The sequence below is a fragment of the Melanotaenia boesemani genome, chromosome 8, assembly GCF_017639745.1.
Source record: "Melanotaenia boesemani isolate fMelBoe1 chromosome 8, fMelBoe1.pri, whole genome shotgun sequence".
Taxonomy (NCBI): domain Eukaryota; kingdom Metazoa; phylum Chordata; class Actinopteri; order Atheriniformes; family Melanotaeniidae; genus Melanotaenia; species Melanotaenia boesemani.
In genome coordinates, this window is record NC_055689.1 from 15210390 (window position 1) to 15238283 (window position 27894).

Below are 27894 nucleotides of genomic sequence, written 5' to 3' on the forward strand. Positions count from 1 at the left end.
TGCTAAGTAGCCACTGCAGCAAGAACAGAACACTGCAGTCTGCCATGGCTGTAGCTGTTGGCGTGTATGCGCATGCAGGAGGTGGGGCTAATGGTTTCATGTTTTAAGAGCTATTTACTTTGGGACCTGCTCAAAAGCACTGGCTACACGTGGACGAAATGTCTTAACAATAAAATACTTAACAGATACACCTAAACTTATATTTGTGTGTACATGGCCTAAAATACCAGCCCTACAACAGCTGAAGGAAAATACGATCCATGAAACAGCATTCTTAAGCGTTTCCTTTAACAAACCACTGAATCATAAAAAGAAGGTATTGTTTCATATAAAACAACTGTCTTTTTTTCATTTATTTACTGTCTTTTCCCTTCTGATCAACAGTCACTCAATGAAATAACACTTTCTTGCTAGATGGGTTTAGACAAATAAATCTCTTAGAATTAGGATTCAAAACTATGTGGCTTGGAAAAGAAAAAGATCATGCTCAGGGCAATGCAACAATTACCTTCATGGATTTTAAAACATTCCCAAGTGGTTGCATTAATGACCACAGGATGTTACATACTCTTTGTACATAAGTTGTTTTATAACGTTTGAGCAAACACCCCCAGGGCTTGTACTGAAGAGGTGGCAATTTCCTGCATCACATTAACAGTACAGAAAAGAAACTTTTTTGTCTTCACACAACTTCCACTTAAAATCTGCATTTGATGCAGGCTGAAAGAGGGAGTTTGAAACTATTTGTATTTTTCTTATTGCTTTGCTTTTAATATCAAAATCTCCTCAGTATGTATATTGATCTCTAAACTTAACTGAGAAATTAGCTGTAGATACTTTATCACTGTTTAATAGAGATCAGGATTAAACAAAGTCAGGTTTAGAATTTTTTAAATTCATTTGCCATTGAATGAATCATTATGGGGAACCTGCCTGTTCAAAAATAAACTTGTAACATGGATAAAAACTACAGTTCTTGATGTTACAGTCTGAAAATTTAAGGTAATGGAGCAACACTAGGTGCGTTTCCATTACCCCTAAATTTGCACAAAACCTAAATATCGCAATAAAAAACTGGTAATGGAAATATCTACATTTTGAAAAACCTCTCAAATATTGCTAAAAAGTTTTTACTCGCATGAGGTGGTTTTTCAGATGCGTTGATATAAAAGTATCTAGCAAAAGTGTATGAAACACTCATTTTGCATTTACGCATCCCCAGACGTGATGTAAGGGGTCATTTGACCAGTTATTTTCAAATAGAGATGGCGCAGGCTGAGTAGACGCAGGAAGAGATGTAAACCTTTTTACAAACAATTAAAGAAAAAATATAACTGCAATCCTTGATAGCAAAAAACAGTAAAATGCAAGAGTTTTACAAAAAATTAGAAATCTCTCTCCTCAAAGTGGAGTCTCGTGGAACGAGATTTTACGAGAATAATGGCTAACGAGCTAAACACCATTCAATGGAAACGCCTGCAAACCGCAATTGCACTTTGTCAGAACTTTAGTAATATTACTTTAATTTGGCGAAATACTTTAATGGAAGCACAGGTACTGATGCCCAGGGTTTATGCAGCTGAAGACATATGACATTTTTTATTTTTTATTTATTTTTATTTTTTTATACGAGAGAATTAACCTGCCACCTGGTTGTTGGATTTAGTAAAGCAACATTCTAACATCCACTTCAAGACAAGACTCAGGATGTAACCATGCCTAAAACAGAGGCATCAGTACCAGCTGTCCTCAAACTCCAGATGAGGGTTAGAATTTGAAAGAGAGAGAAAAAAATGAGTCATTCAAGCATTTTTCTATCCGTTTGATGGTTGGGAGTCTACTAATGCTGTTTGCTATTTCAAACAGGAATATTATACTTCAAAGTTTATAATATTACCATTCTTAACAGAGGTAGATCCTGAGGAAGAAGGAAGTGAAGGGGACTGAGTGGGTCACGCTACACCGTAAAGCAGGATAGTGTGAATAGAGGTAAATATTCATGGTTTAAAGAGGAGCTGATGACCTGGATCTCTGTGATATTTTGTCCAAGGAATGTCAGACATTTCAATAAGACTTCAGGAAATCAAGTTGGCTGTATTGGTCTAGTTACAAGAGCTAGAAGTTGGAGTAATTTTGGTCAGACTAAAGCTTCATTAATGCTCTGCACTAAATACGCATACCTATATGGACAGAGCCTTCTGCATTCATTTTATGTGGATTTCAGTGACTTTTTAGATAGCTTGTAGACATGGCTACAGACATACCCACTTACATACATAAAGGGGGAATAAATTAGCCCTAAGATCAATAATATAGTTGCTTTTTAACTGCGTGTCTGGGAAAGCATCCAGTCCGTTATAATTGAAATTGTTCACGTGTTTGTGTGCTGTGCTTGTTACCAGAGGATTCCACTAGGAGGTACATTAGAGAAACCAGACAGAATAAAGTTGCCAAATGTAAGATGTACACAATAAACGTGGCAAGTAGGTTAGCATTTGATTTGTTAGAAAACTTCTTTTTGTCACTGTTGATCATGTGACTTTACATCTCATCAAATTGGTCCCTACATGCACCTAGCGTCTGTATTTATATAGCTTTATAGTATACATCACATTCACCCATTCACACAGTACCATGTAAGGCGATCAGTCACTACCTATCAGGAGCAATTTGGGGTTTGGTATCTTGCTTAGGGACACCTCAACATGAGCTCAACAGGGCGAGGATCGAACCGGCAACCGTCAGGCTACATGACGGCCACTCTACCCACTGAGCTGTGCCGCCTCCAAAGCAGCCTGAGAATGCAAAACATTAATTTTTGAGCACACGCAGAAACAATGTTTGCCATGATAATCAAATGTATACGTAATTAAAGCAAGTCTATTCTCAGCCTAAGATCTTTACAAGCATTTAACCATATAATGCAGTATGTGATACATACAGTTTCCAAGACCTTTTGCATCATTTTATGGTAAAAACTTAGCTTAAAACCCTGTAGTACACAATCTCATACTTGTTTCCTGCCCCCGATGGATACAATAATACTCTACAATGATTTTGACACATCACATGGTAATAAATGGTAAATATACAAAAAAAAAAAAAAAAAAAAAAAAAAAAAAAAAATGTTTTGTTAATTCTTTAAAATAAAGACTTCTCCACATTTTAGGGGCCAGGCTTTAAAGTTTTTTTTTTTTTTTTTTTAAATCTGGGTTTAGTCAGACAAGCAAAACAATTATTATTGTGGTTTAGTTTGAGTCAGATCCATGTACTGAATGCCAACCCATCAATGGAAAATGTAAAGATTAAAATGTGGGGAATGCTTAGCTTTTTTTGTGGGAAATGGAGTTTGGCGCTTTGACCTACAAACATATTGGAAAAATAAGGCCAAAGACAAAATTGAACATTTAGATGCATTGTTGATGTCTGAGACCAGTAAATATTTAATATCTATTCAAGTGGATGCAGAGATGAAAGGGATTAATAGTTATTCTGGTTTTGAAAACAAAGCAAATTTGTGTTAGTACTCACTTCTTGTGAACATGGATCTTTTTGTTTTACTCAAAGCTATGGTACATTTAATTAGCTGTAGCTTCTCTGATGATTCTTCCACCCCATGGTGTTTTGACCTGCTTTTTTCTGGCCCAAACATGAGTGCACGCTTCAGGATACTGAGAGCACAGACACATGAAATAACACACACAGCATGCTCTCATGCATATGCAAGCACACACGCAAACAGACATGCAGGCAGATACGTACTGTACAGTGTTGTGAAGCAAACAAACAACAGAGGGCAGCCCGAGGAGTCTGTCTTGTTAGATTGTAGCCTTGCCTACAACCATATGATCTCCGCTCAGGCGTTATCGTCTTCAAGTTTTTAGTCGACCTAGGTCCAGTCATTATAAACTCATATACACTATTTTTACTGTATGACTTAACATGCCACCTCACCTTACTTCCTCTCCTCCAGCTCCAGCTGATGAAGTCATATCATGTGGAAGTTTAGGGGTCACAATGTCATCATAAATCTTGAGGGCATTTCAGCTCCTTAGACAGGCATTAGTAGCATGCCAGGGCTATAAGAGGCGCAAGATTGGTTTGACAGTCTGCTTTAACTGCAAACATTTACACTACCAGTCAAAAGTTTGGACACACTTTTTTCATTTAATATGTATACATATATAAAATCACATTTATATGGGGGAGTCAAATACACTGATAAGTATAAAGATAAGTATTTTGTGTAAATTATATATATATATATATATATATATATATATATATATATATATATATATATATATATATACATATACACAAGTTTTTCTAAATATGAAAGTCAATAAAATCTCTTTCACTTTTGCTAAACTAATCAAGAAACTTACCTTCCCTTGTGAAATAAGTTCAGGTGCAAAAGTATGAGATTTTTCTTGCCTGTTCAGTAAAAAGCGCAACATCGCAGTTATGTTACTAAATGTGGTTCTGTTATCTAGGATGGGATGTTTCCTCATTATTGAGCAGGTTGGAGCTCAGCTATAGCCCACTTCTTTGTGCAGGCAGATGCATGAAATCACCTGTTTCTTCCAGGATCTGATCTGAGAGGAATCATTGTGATGTGTTGATAAAGGTGCATTTGCTGGTCTGTGTGATACAGTGCTGCATGTGAACCATTATGTCTTTTTTTTTTTTTTTTTTCAGAAACAATGAGGATCTGCTCTCTCTGCAGATCAGAGGTTTGGATACATGCCAAACACAAGTCATTAAGTCTGGTATGTGCACTGCTGGAACTACACAGAGCTGCATAATTTGTGGCTGTGCACACGCGAATAAGCCTGTGTGTATATGTTTGTTTGTTTTTTTGCTTTTTTTTTGTTTTTTTAAGTGTATTGAAGAAAGGCATTTAGTCTGGCAGTTGTTTATCCTGGGGTGTAATTAACCAGCAAGTGCAGAGATCATCACACTATTAGCAAAAGAGCAACTTCAAGATAAAGGCTTAAGAATTGCAAGGAGATAAAGTCATTTAATCAAATTTGACCTCACTTGCAAACACCATTCATTTTGAGTGACACCCACTTTGACAAGTGACCGAACAGCCTTGAATTAGCCTTTCCCTTTGGGGATCTGAGGCTTTCATTACTGGTGTGGATTGAAACAACTCATTCATTATCCCAAAAAAGCTTCCAAAAAGCTTGGTCACCACCGTCAACCTTATTTGACAAATTTCCTCACGTTTACACAAAATACTCATCTTCCAGTGCAGTGTATTTGACTCCCCCATATAAATGTGGTTTCGATTTTTCTAATGCAAAGGAGGTGAAAACTCCTTTTATGCAAACAGGAGGTGCTGTCATCACAGCTTTGATTACTGGGCTCTGGACCGGATATGAAGGGAGTTCATTTCTGGTGTCATTTCCTTTCTAAAGGCTAATGAGCATCCAGATAAGAAAATGGTGGGACGATCCCAAGGGCTGGTCATTGAGAAGAGAAATCACGTCTCCTTCTCAGTACCAACGAAGCAGCGGAAGATTGTGATGATAGCCGGACAACTTATGTAGAGGAAAGCATTTCCCTGGAGACATCTCACCTGAAAGGCAGCAACCCCATTTCCGCTCTGTTCAGCTCAGTGTGTTTGTTTGCATGTTAAAGAGAGTGTGTTATTATATATCCCTTTGGTGCCAGAAAAAGGGAAATTAATTCAATCCTTCAGCTTGTTAAATAGACTAAATACAGACAGGGAATATAAAACAAAGATAACCAACTTTTCCTTGATATGCCTCTGCAAATTTGACCGGGACAAGAAGAGGTGCTGTGAAACCTAACTAAAGGGAAAACATTGAAAAAGTTAAGCGAACAACTGCAGAATATGGCCACAACATGGATGGAGGATAGGTTTTGGAATCATGGACATGGAGGACAGGAAAGAGGTGATGGATAAAAGAGGAGGAAAAGAGCAGGTGGGAGGGAGGCATGAGGGACACTGTCTCACTCTGCCATTAATGATGGAGGAAGGTCAACCTGATTCCACAGCTGAGAGAATATAATGATGTAAATTAGGGCTGACGCTCAGTCGAATGCCACAGGAGATGCCCAGAAATCATGATGTTGCTTCATAATGCGGAGAGCAATTTGGTATTTTAAACATCTCAATGTCAAGTGAAAAGGCCAGTCGTTGTCACAGAGGAAATGAAGAAAACGTGTAATTTGTGGAGCCAAACAGCATGACTGACTGCTATGTGGCATAAGTATTTAACAGTCTGTGTGACAAGTAAACAGCAAGAAAAGGAACAAGTTGGAAGGAGAAAGACGGGGGAGGGGAGGAATGTGACAGCTTTCTTTCCGCAGTCTTTGAAGAGCAGCATGGTGCTGGATTCGCATGGGGAGAATCTATGATGAATATATTCGTAGCTTTGACCTGAATGCATAAACTGATCGCAAATGCATGTTCAGTTTCATTCAAATTGTACACATTCCTCACTCTGTTTCTAAAATGTATCTTAGAAAAATGATGCACAAAGTAAAGATGAAAAATTAATTAACTCAAGAGCCCTGAATGTCTTAAAAATAATAAGAATAAAAAAAAACAGTCAGGGTGCTGTAAATAAACCATAAATCCAAGAAGGATCTTCATGCCCAGTGGAAATGTGCAACGATGGGAAAAGCATTGCATACGCATACATGGCAGGGTTGTAGACGGCAGTGTAATTGCACTGCTTCATGGATAACAGTGACCCTGTTAGCCCAAAAGCTTATTGGCTGCCCGTTTCCCTGATTCTGCCAGTGCAACCAATAGGAGCCGTCACCACTGCTTCAGATGTAGGGATGAAAGAACAGACAGAAGGGGGGCGAGGAAGACGGTGAGACAAAGGTGAAGGTTAAAGAAAAACAGGAATAGATGGTGTGGGGGGGAGAGAGAAAATGAAGAGTGACAGCGATGGAGATGTGGGATAAAAGAAAGCAGGGGATGTGGAGGCGAGCTGAATCCTCTGCACTGACGAAAAAAGGGCGACAATCCCTGAGCTCTGACAAAGCTATTCAGCTTGTGGTTGTACAACCACAACAGAGCACATGTGTTTGTCTGTGAGAGAGATGGTGAGAGAGAGAGAGAGAGAGAGAGAGAGAGAGAGAGAGAGAGAGAGAGAGAGGAAGAGAGAGAGAGAGAGACAGAGATGCACGTGTGTTTGTACACAGCAGTTTTGTGTTTATCGAGCTGTGGTGCTTCACAGAACATTAGGTGATCATCACAGTTCCTGGACTCTGTTCTCACCGGAGATCCCAAAGGAAGATAAACCACCCCCTTGTTGATGTCAATGGACAGAAAAGAATGGGGATTATGGTTGAAGAGGCACAGTCTCGGCAACTGCCACATTCAGATGGTAGGGTCAGAATTTGACGTAAACAACACAGAAGCATGGATCCATCCTGTCTTGTATCAACAGTTCAGGCTGGTGGTTGGTGTAATAGTGTGTGGGATATTTTCTTGGCACACTTTGGCATAAATTATGCATTAAACACCATAGCCTACCTGAGTACTGCTGCTGACCATTACCATCCCTTTATGACCAACAGGCGCCCATCTTCTGATGGCTACTTCCAGCAAGATAATACACCATGTCCAAAGCTGAAATCCTCTCAAACTACTTTCTAAACATCACAGCGGTGTGGCTGTACTCCAATGGCCTCCACAGTCACTAGTTCTCAACATGATAGAGCACCTTTGAGATGTGGTGGAACGAGATTTACATCATGGATGGGCAAATCTAAAAAATATGCAACAACTGTGTGATGCTGTCATGTCGATAAATTCAACATGATGGCATGACCCAAACCAAAATCTATGAGGAATGTTTCCAATACCTTGTTGAATCTATGCCACAAAGAACTAAGGAAGTTCTGAAGGCAAAACGGGATCCAACCTGTACTAGGCAGGTGGGAGTTTACTCATCCATATGCCTAGAATGTGTAAACTTAATACAGTTTTGTAACCTTAACCATGTATCTTTAATATCTAAACCTAACCATTAAAACTCATAACCACATTTGTCAGTTCATCTAGTGATTTATTAATTAAAAGGGTGAATAGACTGATGGCAGCCATTGAACCGTTTCTTCCCCAAGGTGTTTTGTCTAAGTCAGCATTTAACTTAGCTTGCATGTGTTTGTCAAAGTCATTACATAACAAAAAATATCACATGACATGACCAAAGCGGCATTGTAGAAAGGTATGGGTGAGGAAAGCATACCAATTTATTGTAAAACTGTAACATATAACATTACATTAAACTCATAAATAATTAATAGCTCAGATTGTGGAACAGTTATTACAGTGACCCTGAAGTGTGAAAATTATAAACAGAACCAAAAACACAAACTTCAAAAGAGAAAATTAAACAAAAGAAAACTAACATGAAGATGTAGGATGTGACTGTGTTGACAAAGAACATACCATGCGGACAAATAGAAACTTGAGCTGTATGTGAAATGTTGTAGCTATAATGTTTGAGCTTTTATTGTAACACTGCAACGTTTTGTGCTGTGGATGGATTCAGCTATTCACATTCTGTCCTTGGATCAGAATGATGAAACTGAAAACACAACATCATTTCACCAACACTATAAAAAACAAACAAACAAACAAACAAACAAACAAACAAACAAGCAAACACAGGGACATGTCAAAATATATGTATATATTATAGGTATTTATTTATCCAGCAAGAGGGTTGCATATTTGGCATGGTTTCTTTATTCGTCTGTTTGGTTTGTTTTGTTGAAATGGTTGTTTTATATATATTTTTTTGTATTTTATACAATACTGTGGTTTTGTTGCCTCATTTTGGTCCCATCATGTTGAGGTTTTGTACCTTGGGGCCAGGTGCAGGTTAAAAACAAAAACTGTCATGATACACCACTAATGAAGATGCCGAAATGATCAGTGACAGAGGCAATGGACACAACTAAACTCTTATGTCTCTGGTTTGTCATCTTTACGTTGAGTTAAACTGACAATATGACATACTGTCATAGCCAACAAAAAAATCCATTAATAGCTGGTGTAATCTTCCTCAGAAGAAGAAGAAGTTGCCTTGTTATGATGAAATTGCACTAAATCAAATTTCCATTCTTTGCATCATTTTAAGTGCTTCCCATCCATATTTAATTACGGTTTTTCCCAGCGGTTTTGGTACATTTTGCAGATAAGAAATGAAATTCTCTAAACTACTTGTTTAACCTCATATAGTCTTTGTGAACATAAGTCAGAGTAAAAGTATAATTTTCTTCTTTTGGACAAATTGCCTACATTATTACAGTGTGACAATTAAATCAACATGTTTTTCTGATTCTCAGCAGACTTTCCCTCAAATCTTTATATGCAAAACAGCTGACCCAGTTTTCATAATCTGTGAGCATTATATATATATATATATATATAAATATATATATATATATATATATATACACTTCTCTGTTAGTCTTTCTTTTGGTAATGTGTATTTTAATAATGCACTAATACTAATTTCAGGTAGAATTTTAACTGATATACTGAAGAGGATTGTGTGTAGAGTTAGATGATTAACTAGTTCACTGAAATAGATCAGAGCTCAATGAACCTTTAACCTCTTTGTGTTGCATTTTCTAAGAAGGAAGGGACAGCTGAGGGGTTGGGACAAATCTAACCATTGAATATTTCAGTCCAAATATCACCTAGCTTAGCTGCTTCTATTTTCTTGCTAACATGCCTGAGAATTTTGACTGTTGTCACTGATAAGTCCACTAGTCAATGGTAATTACTGTATTATCAGTTTTAACGGATTTTGAGCAAGTGACAAGCTTTTACCAAGTCCCCATTATGTGGCTCTGGTTCTTTTTTTTTTTTGTATTAAATGCATTTACTGCATTTATCTGTCCAGTGCGAAGATCCATGTTGCAGGAAATTTTCTGTTAAACACCCATTACTAGGAAAATTATGTTCTAGAAGCACTGATCACATTACTGTTAACCGACAGTGACATTTATCCTCTGGTACATCTTCTGCTCTGAAGACTTGGCCATTGCTGGAGGAATGTCATTATCCAATGCTGAAAACAGATAAGAGAAGCCCTTTACTGCCGATTAATTAAATGATTTTCCTCCCAAAAAGCAGCTGTAGAGTGAATGATGAGAAAGCTTCCCTGAGAGAATATTGGAGCCATCAGGGTCCTTTAGCTCCTAAAGGAAGTGATGGGCTTCTGGCTCTGAAGGCACACAGAGATGATTGGAGTCCTCCCCATGGAGCATCCATTTAATTCAAGAACTCACTCCATCTCCCATTTTTGCTCCTTTAATGTTCATCTTGCACCCTCTTTGCCTCTTAGCGAGGTCATGGTTGAAAAGTTTCACTGGTGCCCCAGGAGGTTGAGAATAATCACCCATGTGTGTGTCTGCATCTAAGTGTGTATTCGAGCGAATGATGGGCCTTATGTGCATACAAAGCCATGAGTTTGTCCATGTGAGAGTTATGTATGGATGTGGAGGTAGTTGACCACCTAATGGCCTCAAAGGGTTATAAGATCATCTGTTGGGTGCTTGCAGCACTATGTGGCAAATGAAGCAGGTCGTCTGATGTGAGGAGATGAACGTTTTAGCCTCTCCCCAGTGAATTCCTCTCCATACAGTATAGTTAAATTCAAAATGAGAGCTTGGGACTTGCTTCAGTGCATTCAATAACTGTCACCTTGAACACCAAATATGAGATGTAAGTGTGCCATAATGACACCAATTAAGGTAAAAGCTAGGAAAAAACTGTTGCAGTTATGCCATCAGAGCTATGCAGCACAGCTCTGCAAAACATTCATGATCATCATTTTTACCCTGACAAATAGCCCTCAGGATTAGTACTGGAAGATACACAGGCACATTGTACAAACAGCCACCAAGACATGGCAATGTGCACAAACCCAAACACCAAATACATCCTGTCAGCTTAGTATGCACTCGTTCCCAAGGACAAAGAAGACAGAGAAGAATCTGTTCTGTCTTCATGCGATAGTGAGTGAACTGGTGGGAGGAATGGGAGGCAGCAAGAAGAGAGAGAGAGAAGAAAGTGCGAGCACTGCAGGAGAGGCGCTGACAACTCGCCATTCGAAAATAGCCTGAACAGAGCTGCTTCAAAATGATTCCATTTTTCCTCTCTGATCCTAATTTCAACCACAGCGCCTGAATTATTCATTCTAGACCAATGACATGTAGGGATGGGGACGAAGAGTCATTGCTCTATTTTGATTCACATAATAAATTCATGACTGGATGTTTAAAAGGAAAAAGAGGGAGGCAGGGGTAGAAGGTGGGGTGGAGACAGTTCAGGGTTCAGGACAGCCATAACGTGTAAAACACGAAGGGAATAAGGAGCATTAGAGGGAGGGAAAGACTTAAAAATAGAAAAAGATGTAAAGCATTTGGAGATAAATACATTAAAGCAATTTTTCTGTAAAGATCCATTTGCATGGTGGCAGAGCAGACACAGACTAAAAACCCAGGCTCAACTGAAAGGCAGAAAAAGAGGAGGTCTGACTTCCACATTAGCTCAAATGTTAAACAATATTATTTGGCTAGGAGGACTACACAAAGAGGGTTGTGCTATATTTAAATGCTGGATTTTCCACAGATGTTTAACAATAAATCACACCAACAAAAAGGTTGTTTGAAGAGTTGTCAGTGACTTGTACCATGCATTCTTGGCAAGTGAAAACAAGTTAAAACCATTTCTCTTGTGTTTTCAGAGCAGAAATTCAACTGGACTGAGTTTTCTGTCAAGTAAAAAAAATTGCCAAGCAACATTTGTGGAGTCATGATCATGAGACTCTCCAGCTTATTGGTAAAGCTACAATAATGGCTTTGCACCTGCTGCAAACTCTCTGTTCATGTTAAAATGTAGGCATTTACCAACAATGTGAACTGTGAAGTTAGTACCTGAAAGGTAAGGAAAGTTATTTCAGCATGTCATTTTTGAATATGTATTTCAAAGTTTCCATTTAAAAGTACAAAAGGGGATTATTCAAATAAATCACGAGGGCTTTTGTGCTATTATTCCCTCCTGATTGCATCACTATATTCGAACAAAAAAGCGTATCTTAACTTTATGTTTGGCATGTCTCTGATAGTTTCTGTGCTATTGTGCAACACCCACAAGGAGAAAGGGTAAAGGATGAAATTCTCCATTCATGTAAATCAGTTTATAAATGACAGAATAAAATAGAATCTGTGTGAGAGTATGACAACTTTAACAAAACTTGTTTTTATTTCCTTTTCCCTTGAAAATGGTTGTTGAAAAATATGGTTGTTTAATCTACAAACCAAAACAGTAGTGCTAATTAAAAAAAAAAAAAAGATAATGTACAGACGAAAAAACAGACAGGCGAAGAAGAGAAGCAGCTCACCACAGGCTTGTGTCCTCTCTAAACAGACTAGCCACTTAAACAGCCCACTGAAGCAGAGTGAGTCAGGGGCAACACTGTACCACACAGTCTGTCATGCCAAAACACAAGCTGATGAAGAGCATCTATATGTCCATCTGGATTCACTCTCTTTATATCACTGAATGTAAACGAACGCCACAATAACTGAGCCTGTTCAGTCTTGGTTTTATCTCGATTGGAGCTGGATATTCTCGGTTGATGCAGTTTTTCATGTTTGGTGTTTGTGTTCAAATGATGTAAAAATACCCTGACTGTCTTGCTTCAAGGCAACAAGTCTCAGACCAATTTAAAGCTGGTGAAAAACACAGAGTTCAGCACGCAATGGAGCACATGATTTGAGGCGATTTTGCTGTATGAAAGTGAGGAGAAGCCAAGCACAGAGGCATTTCATTTTGAGGAGGCAGCTAACCTTTAAGCTCTACAAGAATCTAACATGTATTGTGTACATATATACACTAAATCAACTCTTGGCCTCTTTGCTATAAATGACACATATTAAGCACAAAGTGACACATATGTGCTGGCATCCTCAAGTGACGTCCACATGCCTCCAGTCCTGGAGGAGGAAGGGAGATTTCATGTGTGTGCACGTGCCTGTGCGGATGTGTATGTATGCATCAATGGTGAATAGTCCTCAGGCTTCTGCATGCCTGTTTGTGTAGCAGTGAGGCAGAAGTAATGTCTGAATCTGTGGTCCCTCAGAGCGAAATATATGTGCATGTGTGTGTGTGTGAAGAACATGGGGTCACCGCTAAAGAACGATACAGAAAATTTGTCTGTTTACACTCACCCAAATAAAGTACTCTCACAGCAGTGCAAAGGATGAATCTTGGCATTAGCTACCCAAAGAAAAGAAATAAATCTTAAAATGAGAAATTAAAACATATAATATAGGTGAATATTTTTCATTAGCAGCTAGCTAACACTGGAGAAAAATCTGTTTTAATTATATGATCCAATTTCTTAAATCATAAAGTTGCCTCAAGGAGCTTTACAATCTGTCATTATTTTGTCAGTCTGGATAAGAAATAACAAGGAAGCGTGACTCTTTCCATACATTCAAATATCTTTTTTACATGAGCATGTTTTCGTCTTCGTTTTACGACAACATGACCAATGCAGGGAGAAACAATATTAGTGGTTTCCTAAAGGGCAAATTTAGCTTACAAACAGGCAAGCACAAAAGAAAAAAAAAAAAACAAAGACTTGATATCGAAGCAGAACAAGGTAAATCCAAGCTTCAAAAGGCTGATAAGAACAAAAGCAGGTATAAATACCTGGGGACTGATTGAGTACTCAGGAACAGGGGGGAGCATGAGTCGTGTATCTGGGATTAGGAAGAAAGATTAATGGTGGGTCAACCAAAACTCAAAGCAATGGGTAGTCCTAGTGTCAAGATCTTATACATAACGTTAAACTATTAACTTATTATATCTGGACGCTATTTGCCAAAATCAGCAACAAACAATGTCAGCTCCTTGTCGAAATTATTACTGGGAATCCATTGCTATGGGCTTTAAAGGATCTTGCTGGTGAGTATAGTTGTAATTTATGCAATTGTATTTATTATTTTTATCATACTGTAGCCTATTACTAGTTTTAACACTGTGAATCAGGAATCTGCTCTCCTCCAGGAGAATATTAATGATGAGTGTGATCACGCTGTAAAATTGACTTTCCTGTGGTGTCCTACACCAATGCATGGAGTCCTGGAACTTATAAAATGGAGACTCCATTGCTCTGGCACATTCCACAGATGTTAGGATATTTGGGGAAATTATTATAAGTATATAGTCTGCTTCAGCATTTAAATACTTCACACTATACATGGCAAAATAGCATCCACATGACCTGATGTAAAAGAATGTGATTTATCAACTAGGCCACCATTTAACATTGCTACTTTACACTCACGTGCCTGTCATAGGTGCTCTCGGCAATAAGATGAAGTCACCATCGGTGCTCTGGACAGTCTCCTGCTTAGTAGCCACATTCAGATACTATAGCCAGCATTTGGTTTTCAGCAGGTTTTGCTCCTCCAGCTGTTCGGTAAGATGGTACACCATAGGCCCACCCTCACTCCCCATGTGCATTACTGAATCCCAGTTGTCCTTCCTTGGACCCCATTTGTTAGATGCTAGAAACTGCCAACCAGAAAACATCTTACAAGATCTTCTGCTTTATAGATCAACTGATTCACTCATCTACACATCACAGTTTAGTCCTTTGCAAAACTGCCCAGATCCTTTTGAAGCCAGATTATGCTCTTTTAAGTACATCGACTCGAAAAGCTGATTGTTGTCTTAGTGGCTATAGATCTCAGTATTTACTTTAACTTTAACTCAGATGATTATAGAATATGCTTTTAGGTAATTTAGCACCACAAAACTGAGCTTTTCTCTTTCTGTGGGAGAAACTGAAAGAAAGTACTGTAGTAGTTTCTGTAGGGAGCAGAGAGCAGTGCTCAAGGAATGACACTTGAATCATGAAAATCCAATTTGCAGGACCAGGGCACAACACTATCACAGCTATCAGCTGAGCCCTCCTCTCAACAGGAAATGGTTTGTGTTGCGCCTGGACAAACTGAGGGATCAGAGGAATCGATTGTAATACAGCGTTCTTTAACAGAGATCTTATGGATCAGAGAGTTGTTGATCTACTGAGGTTCACAGATGAAGGGTGCCAGAATAAAGAGAAAGAGAGAGAAGATGAGTGAAGCATACGAGACTCTTATGACCTTATGCGTGTAGCAACCATCCTTCACGCATCCACACACATATACACACATTCACACACACACTTCGGTAGTGATCTTGCCTTGAAATCATGCTGTTGAAGTTAATGAATAACACACCCCCTGCCCCAAAGGTTGTATCTACAGATGGCATTAGATGGTAACATACACGCACATGTACATGCATGCAAGTACACACACACATGGACATGCACACATTACAAGGCAAATGAGGCCAATATTTTGAATAATAGATGACTGAGGGTTATCACATAAATACAGTACAAATTACAGCAGTATAAAATTAACTAACACACCTTCATTGTCAATTTCCTTTTTTCTGTCTTTCTATTGCACACACACACACACACACACACACACACACACACACACACACACACACACACACACACACACACACACACACACGCACGCACACACACACACACACAAGACGAGGACCGGTGGGGTGAAGGCAGGGAGTTCTGAAGTCTTGTGGGTGGTCATTAATTGAGCTGCATTATTAAAGGTAAGGTGATACTATTTAACCTGCATTAACATTCAATTAACAACAGCAGAAATGGGTGCACGTTCTTGAGCACACACACATAAATGCGATCTCATTGACCTGCATTAATTAACATTTGTTGAGGGACAGGAAGTGCAGGTGAACAGAACCACATACTTCATGACCCACATAAACATTTAATGAAGTCTGAGAAACACTAGTCCTTAATTCAAGGAGGGCAAGTGATGGCAGGTGTGCTGCACACAAGTGAGCGCACACACAAAGAGGATTTTCTGTGATGATGAGAAATGTTAACTCAGAAAGCAGTTTGTGACTTTGCTACAGACTGTTCGGTGTCGTTATTTTTTATGTCCTTGGCATGTCTGTCAGGGATGCTTCAAAGTTTCAGCAACAACAGTCAACAACCAAATTGGTAAATTTAATTAAGAAATTTTAATTAAAGCTTCTGTATTATACATTTTTTCAACAACTTCATATGGGTCTCAGAGGTCCAATAACATTGTTTTCTAAGTGTATTACCCCAAATTCAGTCTTGGTCCTTAATTTCAGCCATTCCAAAAGTGGCTCTAGTGAACTCTAATGAGAAATGGCTGTTTCTGTGTTTGAACCTTTAAATGTTTATAAGTGGTGTCTGTCTATGCCCCTCTCTGGGAGAGGGTTTGGCTTTCGCTGGTGCCCACTCTGTGATTTTAGAGGGCAGGCTCAGCTAGCCGGGGGGCAGTATCCACTACCAGCAGCAGTGGTTATTTCCCTTTGTGAGGTCACAAAGGGAAAGGTCTCAGACTCACCTGTTTGAGCACACATTTGCTAAGAAGTGGAGCAAGCAAGCGAGAAGAGACAGAATTTTCTCATATACAGGCTACGAGGACACATATGGTTAGAAAACCCTTATAAAGGGAATTTTGTGTAATTTGGCCCCTTAAACACTATTCATTATTCATCAATATTAAATCGTAACAGATTTTTGTAGACAATTACATTAATTAATTATTTTGATTAGTGCACCACAGCTGTCATCTGACTTCACATTTGTGATCAATTACATGAGGAAAATGTAACAATAAACCCACCCACAACCTCACCTGAGATTGTGAGACAAGATGCAGCTCCCTGGTCAGATTGCTCAGGCCCGGCTGAGAAGTGTACTAAATAACCTTTAATTTTTTTTTAATTGGTTTTCAGCTCAGGATTGTTAGAACAGGTCTAAAATCACAAATTCGTAATTCAGGGAGACTGTGCATATAGGCAAACATTGTGACCCCACTCTTATGTTTGGCTTACATCAGAAGACTTTGAAAAGACTAGAAAATCAGCTCACATCTGCTCACAACTAAAGACAAGTGCCTAGTCTCAGACTGAGATTATACAAAGATTGTGAATCTTTTGATGTCACTATTTGCAAGACTACAACTAGATTCTTTTAGCATTTTTTGTGATATATTGGACAGTTGATATCAAACAGGCGGGGCTGATCTGCCAAAAGCTCCACCACCCGCTCCTCTTTCTGGGCGGTCCACTTACAACAGTTCTTATAACATCTTTTACTTTGTTATATCAGTGAAGTTAAAAATTATGTTAGGCAGAGAGCAACATTAACTGCAGTTATGTGATGGTTTTTCAAAGGGCTCTATGAATTCCTCTTTTTTCTAAGATTAAACAAGAAAGGTCATTAAGGGGTCTCAGAGTAATGTTTAATACAAGTACAGAGCTTCTCAATGAGACAAAGAGATTTATTGAATGACCAATATAAGCATTAGATAAATACAGCAACTAAATGTCTGAAAAACATGATTAATGCTGGCTCTCACGGTAGAGGAACACCTCTTCTAGGGCTTTGCATCTCTCAGAGGGCAAGATTTCTGTAATTAGAAAGGACAGGCTCAATCATCTTAATTTAATTTAAGCATTTATGTCAGAGACATTGAGCAGGACTAAAGGGATGTTTGTGTCAGACTAAGAGCCAAATACTAATTAATTGTGAGTGCAGGTGACCTTAAAACTTTCCTATTAGACCCAAACAGCTGAGAAAGACAGAGAAAGTGTAGGAGATGGACAGACAGAAACCGTGAGTGGTAAAAATGAACAACAGAATCTGCCCCAGGGTCATATCTGAAAAAATTCAGCCAGGAAAGTAAATTAAAGTAAGCGAAATGGAAAGCGCAAGGGCCTCAAGTGGAAAAGACAGCGAGTAAGAGGGAATGATTTATCATGAAGGAAGTAGTGAAAGAAAAAGAAACAGACAGTAGAGCAGACAGACAGAGGAGGAGATGCTGAAGGCCAGGAGGCTTGTAACAGAGTGATGAAGGAGGTTGGGCCTATGGGGAAATACATTCCACCTGTGTGTTATTTAACCTGAGGTAGAAGACTGCTTATTACTGACTAGGATCATGCCCTTTATTTTAAACCCTATATGCGCAACAATAGTGGCAGCTAGCACCTGAAAATCATCACAACCTTTCTGGATACACACACGTTTCCACATGCACACTCAAAGGTGGTAACACACATACTCAAGGTGAATGATGCTGGAAGCAAGACCATTAAATTCAGGTCCACTTCTGATGCAACACAAGGCTCTGTACTGTAATTCCACCCATTAATAAAGACTAGCGTTTAATTGTGTATTTTTTGTGTGTGGATTAACATGAAGGGTGTATAGTGTGTGGCTAGCCACAGGCCTTGAGGATGTAAGACTTTGCCCTTGTCAGTGCAATCACCTCAATCACGGTCCAGCAATCTAATAGAAGCAATCCTCCATGCAGGACATCCTTAAGACCCTTGATGCATTTCTCAAGGTTTGCCATCATCCTCAAAGCACACATACACACACATGCACACATAGAGTTGTTCAAAAGATCAAAAGCTCCTTCAGTGCGCTCACATACCCCCGGTCACCTTCCCAATCAAATCCTTTCAGTGCAGCCCACCATGGATTGTTTTCTCTTTTCACTCACTCCCTCGGGTAAAAGATGATCCCCACATTTACCTTCCAGAAGTCTTAACCTTCTATATTTCCTAAATCCCTAACCCCGCACTGGGTTTAAACCTTACAGTGATATACCATACCAATCAGGCTATCCACTTCATCATTCTTCATACTATAATGATGAATAATGCAATATAAATAATGATAAATAATGTTGAAATTTATTTAATTAGCCTTGGAAAGCTTTGACACCACTAAGAACAAGTTGGACAATTTACCTAATGAGTGGTGGCAGCACAACAATGAGATATTATCACCTAATGAAGTTAACATAATCAATGTGATATTCATATCTTCATATTTAAATGCACAGTGGTGCTAGAGTAACACAACTATTAAAATGGAGCCAAGTTTTCAGGCACCTGACAAATGCTAGTCCCATAATATCCTATTACCTTCATTTTTGTCTCTAGTAACACCTGAGAGACGTGTTAACTGATTCAGTCATGTTCAAATACAAGAGACTATGCTTGTTTTCTAGTTGATTATGTGTGAATAGTGGGTCTTTTAAGGTTTTGCATTGATTAAACAAGCCTTTTGCTATTTTTAAGTCATGCTCATAAAATAGTATTTATTTCAGGTCTAAGTTAAGTATTGCATGAGGTGATTCACATCTGTACATCAATTAAACTGACTTTCTTCCATTTAAATGCTTCAGAACTTGACATGACTGTTTAACCATTTAAGATGATGTCACAGCTTTTCATACATTTAGCCGTAGTAGTTGGAGTTGAAGGCTGTCATTTTTTAGGAGGTTAAATCATTTGCATCTACACACTGTGCAGAGACTTGGTATTCATGTCTAATATTGGACAGCAAACAATACATCTGATGGACCCATGGGAAACTGTCTTACTACAAACTTGCCACAAGCTTTAATGTAATTAGCAGAGCAACACAAAGGAATTAGATAACTGTTATAATTAATTGAGTTTTTAAATGGACAAGAGACTGTCCTCAGTTTTGTACCTTCATTGTCTTGTACACCAAGCTGTAAGCAATGGTAATTTTGAAAAATTACCATTGCATGTAATGTTATGTAGTGGTCCTCAGTTAATGATGAAGTTGAATAAGTAGCATATAATTTTGCTAAAACTGTCAATTTGCAATTTGCCATAAAATACTCATGACAGCTAAGCTCCATGCCCACTAAATGCAAGGGTTCTGGACATCTTTGTTTGTGCTTGATTTGGGGCACTGACTGAATGATGTTTACTTTGTGGTCATTGGTTGTCTATTAGTTTATTATATACAGCCAGCACAGCCACTGGAGAGCTCAGTCCTGTGACATTAGCTACCATAGCAAGCATTACCTGTCATGCTATGTTAGGCTTGACTGCTACATGCTAGTCAGTCTGAGATGTTAATCACCAGTAACTCACAGAAGCTGCTGAAGCTGCTGGAATGTCCACACCACTGAGGTTATTAATTAGCCACTATCAACAGCAAATGTCCCATTGTGTTGAGATAAGAGCTTGGAGTTCATTTAAAAGGAAGTTTGTATTGAATGCTTATGTTTAACTCTCATGGTCAACAATCCACATAAGTATTGTAAAGGATGTAATTAGGAGAAAAAAAAGGCTATCTCAGTTTCTAATGCTGCTGTTTGACTTCACTTATACAATGTGTGGTCCTTTCTGATGTACTCAATGTAGCTCTAGGTGTGTGGAGTATTCATGTTTTATCTTGCATTATCACCAACATTTTAAAAAGGCTCACTTGTTCCTTCACCAAATAATTTGGTTGTAATAAGGTGTTGTCTTGTTTAAAACTTGTGTTTCTGTCTTACCATTCTGCATTACTCTAATATTATAGTTTGGAACAAAAGCCAAAACACCTGATTCTGCTTCACGAAGCTCCAGGACAATTTCTTTTATTATTATTAAAAAAAACTAAAAATCAAACACACTTCCGCTGATATGTGTCTCTCCCTTTTTCTTCAACATCTTTCCCCATGAGTGGCTGAAAACCACCCCTTTTCCACCCTGTTCACTCACTGAAAAGAGACATCTGCAATCAACACCTGTCAACATGACGCCAAAGTGTTTGACCCACATTCTCGTTAGTTTTCTGTCAGCCTCCTAACTCTTCCTGTATTTGGCTCATCGCCTTCAACCATCTCATTGATTTTTATCATATTTTATTTGATTTTATGTCCCAATTCATGTCTCTTTCTATTAATCGTGTCTCTTTCTCTTATCTCTCTCTCTCTCTTTTTAGTTTTCCAACATGCTGAATTTCCGGTCATTATACTGACTGGACAACAGAAAGGACAGAGTTAACATGCTTCCATTTACTATGACTAAAGGGGTAAGACTTATGTTAGGAGTACGTGCATGTATGAACTTGTACTGTTGTAGTGAGGGATTCATAAGGTTTGATCACTAGTGAGGTATATGATAAGAAGGTAAAAAGAAGAAAGGTCGATAAAGCTGGATACAGGGATGCACAAAGTAGTGTGTATCACCAGTGAGGAAAGACAGTTTTGATTTAAGCCCATCAAGCCTCAAAATCAACAAGAAGTGTCCTTTGCGTTAGTATTGTCAACAAGAAGAGAATATTAGCAATAAAGTTAGAAACCCAAACAAGTTAAAGATTTCCGTTGACTCCGGAGTTCCCACAGGTATTTTACATTTTCATGACTGTTTTGGATCTATGCAAACAGCAATAGTATAAAATGAGTTCTGTGTTCAGGCTGCACTGAGGATGCTCTTTGCTCAAGTTCAGACAACCATAAGAAATGACCATGAAATCACCCCCCATCTCTCACTTTCATTGTTGAGAAGGCAGACAGGAAACTAGCCAAGCATGTTGTCTAGAGGGGGAGATTCGGGTGTAGGTAATTGCTTAGCCATTGAATGCAACAGGAGATAGGATCAGTGGGAAAGTGAGAGAAGTGACAGTCTATAATTGGAAATGGAAAAAGAAATAATGCTGTAGAAAAGGAATAAGAAAGAGAAATTGTGGGGGTAAGATGAGGAGAAATGGAGAGTATTGCCTGAAACACATCATGCAGACTTGTTGTCATAGGCCATATGACCACTGCCACTACAGTATGTGATATAATACACAGCTATTCTTATCGTGTTACTACATACGGTATCTTGCAGTTTAGCATGAATAAGTAGAGCTGTGCATGTAATAATGTAATGATCTAGAAAAAGACTTTTGTCCAGTGATGTGAAACATGACAGCATTCCACCAGTGGCTTATTTACATGCATCACTCAGACAGCTTGCGATCACATTACAGAGTGCCTCTGGTTGCAAAACAATAACTTAATAACAAGACATGTATAGTAAGAAGGCATGACCACTCACAGACATACACATAATCTCTCCCCCTCATCCTCTTTTCATTTGCTGCATGTATCTGAGGGCAAGTAAGGAGTCTTGTCAGTGTGGGTAGTCGTCAGCCCGGAAGATCAGCAAACACGCTGCTGTGTTTTCAAGTGTCTCTGCACTCCATTTGTAAAAACACAGCAAGAATTCAGGGTAAAATGTACATTGCTGTGTAGGTGAGTGTGTGAAGTATAAGTGAACATACCCAGGACTAAAGCGTGGTCCCTGATGCCTCCTCATCTGTCCAGCTGTGTACGTATTTGAATCTGTTTTCCTCTTCTCTTGGCCTACAAGTGGCTGCCACGGCTCCTCGCACTTGTGTCCTCTAATCTTCTGAGCTTCCTCAGTTTGTCTCACTGTCACACCTTGGCATCAACAGCTGTACCAAGCCAACCTTTCATCCCCCTCTTCGCTTCCCTTCTCCCTCCTGTCCTCCCTCCAACTGGCAGCCTCGTGTGTACAGTACACACCTCCTTCTACTCCTTGTTGGTTATTTCACCCCCACAAAAAAAGATGCAGACCTTCACAGAAGGTGGCTCAAATGAGACTTTCCCTCTCCTGGAGTCCGTGCTCCTCAGCGGTTCAGGGTGCCCTTCATCTCCCCCCGGGTATGGATGTAGGACTGTGGGAGAAGTGAGGATGGATGGGGAAGGAGCGTGTCGTTGCTGTAGCTGTTGCCTCTGCCTCCTTCAGTATGAGCGCTCTCTCTCGCTTTGCATGCTTTTCATCTCTCTCTCGCTTGCTCTAATCTCTCACCTCCCCCACCCTCGCTTTTCTCAGTCACTGTCTAGCTGTTCCTGCTCTTGCTGTGGGCTCTACAATTCAGTGTGCTGCCGAGCGTATGGTGGAGGGAGTCACTCTAAACAATCAGGTGGGAAGAAAATAGAGGGAATGAGAGCAGAGATTAGTGTATGGAAAACCAGGAAAGGGATACTAATAATAACAACATAGTAATAATAATTGAAAAATAAAGCAATTAAATGCTTGATGAATCACAAATGCAGCCATTCATGGCTGTTTTTTCTAGCCCTGATGTGATTGGTTGAATGTACAAATGTGGCATCAAAACCAGCAATTAAAAATAAAAAACAATTAAAATATTGAATAACATAATGAACCATTCTTATCTTAAATTCCTAAAACCTAAACAAAGAACAGATCAATTTAGTGATATTCTTTCTACCTGAGAGGACTCTGAACTCTGAAATGTCCTCTTTGTATTGGAGTAAGTGAGATATAAACAAAGAGAGAAGGCAGTTTTTCCTGGCTTAAAGGTTCTAAATATTAAGAGTTAAATGACTGTAAATACAAAAACCCTATTCCCTCTGTTTTTTGTATTTACCCTAAAACTACTACAATTCAGCTTGTCAGAACGTGAGACCTTTAGATGTGACATTTAAATCCCAAATCCATTCTAACATTTAAAGGCAGCTGATGCAGGGGCATTACATTTGGGGTTAAATTCATCTGTTGTACTGTGCTGCAGTATTCTGAGCCAAATACCACCAAACACTTTGTGATCAGTTGAATTAAAAGTATAACACAGAAAAGGAGATTTTTGATTGCAAAATTTAATCTGAGAATGTCATTCCTCCAGTGGAGTTGCTCTGTTTAATCACCTGCCCCCTTTTGGCCCGAAGCATACACAGAGAGGAAACGAATTAGAGTGAAAAAAAATAGACATTTTTATTGTTCAGTCCTGTTGCCTTGTCAGTGCAGATTAAATCACAGAGTGCTGAGGTTGAAACACACACACATACAAACATGCTCCTCTAGCTTTACTGATTGCCCCTGAGCTCAGTAACAGCTCATTGCAGGAAGGGAGAGGTCTGTCCTGCAAGCCTGAGGCCAGAGGTCAACCCAGCCATGGTGCCTGGTGAAGGCCAAGTCCAGCAAACACCTACCACTCAAACCTCTGAGCCAAGCTGACCTCCCATCCCACACACACACACACACACACACACACACACACACACACACACACACACACACACACACACACACACACACACACAGACACACACACACACACACACACAAGACCACATTATTTCTATTCCTTGTAGAAGCATGAATACATTATCATATTCAAATGTCAGTTTATGACATGCCAAGTACAATATATATATATATATATATATATATATATATATGAAAATCTATTTGACACTTCCTAAGATTCTTCAGACATATTCATAAATGTGTGCAGTTACTATGTGCATGTCCTCACAGCAGGCACAGAGAGTTATGTTTATGTAGACAAATGTAAGAGCTATGGGTCACATAAGTGACAGTCTGCTTTCTCAGAACCTCTACTTTTTGGGGGGGACTTTGGTTGCACTGACATTTAGGACAGAATAGGATGGCATTTGAGTTCTGAATGTGATTGAGTTCTGAGTGTGTGTGGGACATGGGTCAGACATCAGTGTATCGGATGACGTGGCTAGAATATAACAGCTGGGAGAGACCTGTTTAAAAAAGTTTATTGTAGAGTAACTTCTCAGAATGATCTGCTTGACTAATTACAGAGCAAAATACTAGTAAATGTATATAATAAATCGAAACTTTAACCATTTTTCATTTAATGCTTAAGAATAATTCACTATCACATTTATCTCTTCTTGCCACCTAATGCCTAAGTATTAAGATATGCAAATTAAATCCACAAAGGAGCGATCCCTCTAAAATGTGAATCATACATGAATCCAAGATGGTTATCTTTTGTTTCACCCACCCTGCTCCCTATCAGCAGCTGTGTCATGAAACTAATCACAGACTTGTTCATGACTGTTGTGTTTGGCAGCTTCCCTACATTTCAGCCTGCTAAAAAAGGGGGAAGGGGGACGGGGGGGGTCTAAAGCCAAGAGACTTACATCTGCGTTTGCTTGCACACACAAAAATACCTCATACTTCTCACATAGCCTGAGTTATTTCCCAGCATGTAACTGTATACTGGAATGTTGCGGCCAGACTGTGACACAGAATGCTGTCATATATTAGAAATGGTACTTGGTATACTGAGTTTTTTCTGAGTGATCATCTTTATACCATGATAAAATCGTAAAGAAGCATGTAGCCATTATATGGACCAGATCTCATATGAATCAAAAAGACAAATACTGAAATCTTTTTAATGCAATAATGATAAACCAGTGTCATCACAGTATTTATAACTAGGCATCTTACAAAAAAAAATACTCCATTGCAGGAAGTGAGTACAAAATTGCCTAAAACAGCATGGTTCATGCTGACTACATTCTGTAATGACTCTAATGGATATTTATGAGTTTAATGTGTGGTCTGTATGCAGGTGAATTTTGAAATTTTAATGGTTATATTTATTTTATTTTTATTTATTTTATTTTTAAATTAAGGGCATGTTTTAACGCTTGTCCAGGGACTGCAGGTGGAAATAGCAACTTTGCTAAAGACTGGCACCAAACATGTTTCCCTTTGAGGTAAACATATTGTTGTCAGTGTCAATGTAAAATAAATTAATTCAAATTCATATTCAAAACTATGGTTGTGAGACTAATTTGGAAAATACATCAAATGAGCATGTGCACAGTATAGAACGGTTTGTTCTGTACTGTGTTAAACTGCAGTCTATGTTCCCTTGTAGGCTTTGGATCCATTTGACAGATTTTCTGTTTACATTGTGATCTGACTGTATAATAACCTGAAAGTAGGAAGCAAATATTTGGAAAACTTTTACTTAAGACAGATTTTAACATTTTTTAGACACTGAAATCCAAAATGGAAGTTCAACCATGGATTGTAAACCAAATTTGGTTTAGTATTTGGATAGTATTTTTGTAGTCTAATCACTACGGCTGGGTTAGTGCTTTCAAAATCTAAAATGATCTAAAATTAAAAATATTTGAGGCAGTATGGAAATACAAACTATATTGACAAGAGCTTTATGTATGCATCTATTATGTGATCCCTGATATTTTTCAATTTCTTTTCATGTAAAGTATCAAGTCTCTTTGGATAACTTAATCATTTCATACTTGGCAGAATTTTAAAGTAACCCAAACACGTGTACTATAGCATGAAAATTATTAGTTAAAAAATTTGTTTGAAGTATTTTACCAACAGCAAGATGATATGGCCTCAATATTGTGCTTGTCAGTGGTTAACTGAGTCTATTTTTGTGTTTCTGAGGCAAAGGTTTTTTCTGTCTGACATAATAACCTGTCTGACCTGTGGCTATTGTTGCGTCTCAGAGAGCAGCTTGCTCAGTGAGCTGACCACGACGCATCTGGTAACAGCTTTGTTTTCAGTTCAGCCCCAAATTAAATGGATTGACAAAAGGAAGGAACTTTTTGTCCTCTCTTGTTCAGCTTCTCCATGTCTTCATCTTTCTTGTGTACTTACCTCTGTTGTTTTGCTGGGAGAGAAAGATGGCTGATGACACATCCATTAGAAAGAATATGAGGGAAGAGAGAAATAGCATTTAGCTGGGATGATAACTACAGCAGGATGGCGGTGCAGCAATGTGTGTGTGTGTGTGTGTGTGTGTGTGTGTGTGTGTGTGTGTGTGTGTGTGTGTGTGTGTGTGTGTGTGTGTGTGTGTGTGTGTGTGTGTGTGTGTGTCTTATCAGTGGAAACAGACTTAGACGTGAGCAGGGTGGTGAGCAGGGGAAGGATGTAGAAAGGGCTTGGAAGAGGGGTAGTGTAGGAGAGCAACAGTGAAATTGAAGGATAAGAATATAAATAGGAAGAAGGGAGAAATGGAGAGATGAATGATTGAGATGAAAGTTATCAAAAAGGGATAACGAGTTAAGAATGTGGGATAAAAAACAAAAAAGGTAAAGGCTGGGAGAGAAAAATGAAGCAAATGAGATGTGATCTGGGAGGAAAGTGGAAGCAGAGGGAGGGACTGAAGAGAAAAGGAAAGAAAAAGACAGAGATTGGTTAACGGAAAACATGCTTAAAGGTGAAAAGGATGATGGGGCAGGTGAGAAGAGACAGGCTTCCGAAATTAGGTTTTTTAATGGACTGATCTTCACCGCAGGTTCTGTGAAGAAGGCCAGATGCCCCAGCTCTCCCTGCTGGCTCTAGTCCAGAGTTTTGCCATCTAACTTGAGATTGGCCTGCACATCATAAAGGTCATAGACAACAAGTTTTGATATGGCCGCACATCATCTAGACTCATGAAGCTATGTCCTACTCCCAGTTAGCTATATAATACTTTTCTATTTCTCATTTGTATAAACTCTGAGTGTATAAAAAGCGTGATGTGGTCCCAATTCCTACGATAGATTTAGTCTCTTTGGCATTTGCAGGGTAATGCTTCACACTTAGGCCATTTAGCCCCTGCAAAGTGACCAAAGCACTTCTGTAAATTGCTTCGGTCACTTGGCAGAAGTGCAGTGATATATTTTCATATTGTTAAGGGGTCTTAATGAGTGTGTTTACACCTTAAGCTAGCAAAAGGCAACACTGAGTTCATTCATACATATTTATCAAGAAAATAGCTCTTTAAAAGCTAAGTTTGCTCACTTTGTTTGATTGTAGGGCTCCACAAGTAATGTACAGGTTTTAGATTTGTTTTGCTCCTTGTTGTGTGAGAGTTTAAAGTTCAGCATAATGCTATCTAATAGCAAGGTTATGCTGTACTTTCCATATCTATGAGTGTGAAAGGGTCGCCGAGGTGAAATTCATTTTGTCTTTAAGGGATGTGCATGAGGTTCTGCATGGGCATTTGTACACTCCAATACCAGTTGCATGCACTACTAATTATGAATGCTGAAGAATGTGCATCATGTCTGAATTGCTAACTCCAACACGAATAAACATAAAATGAGCATGTACACCTCCAGGGTGTTTACGGCTGTGCTTCA

The 27894-nt window shown here is 38.8% G+C and overlaps 1 protein-coding gene across 1 annotated transcript in view; it reads right to left on the reverse strand.

Annotated features, from left to right (window-relative positions):
- The window catches only part of LOC121644500 (leucine-rich repeat and immunoglobulin-like domain-containing nogo receptor-interacting protein 3), a 35748-nt gene extending 13163 nt beyond the window's left edge, over positions 1–22585 (reverse strand). Inside the window, exon 1 of the mRNA XM_041992474.1 lies at positions 22251–22585. The gene's annotated coding sequence lies outside the window, so the exon portion shown is untranslated. The remainder of the gene's footprint in view (positions 1–22250) is intronic.
- Positions 22586–27894: the final 5309 nt, after the last annotated feature.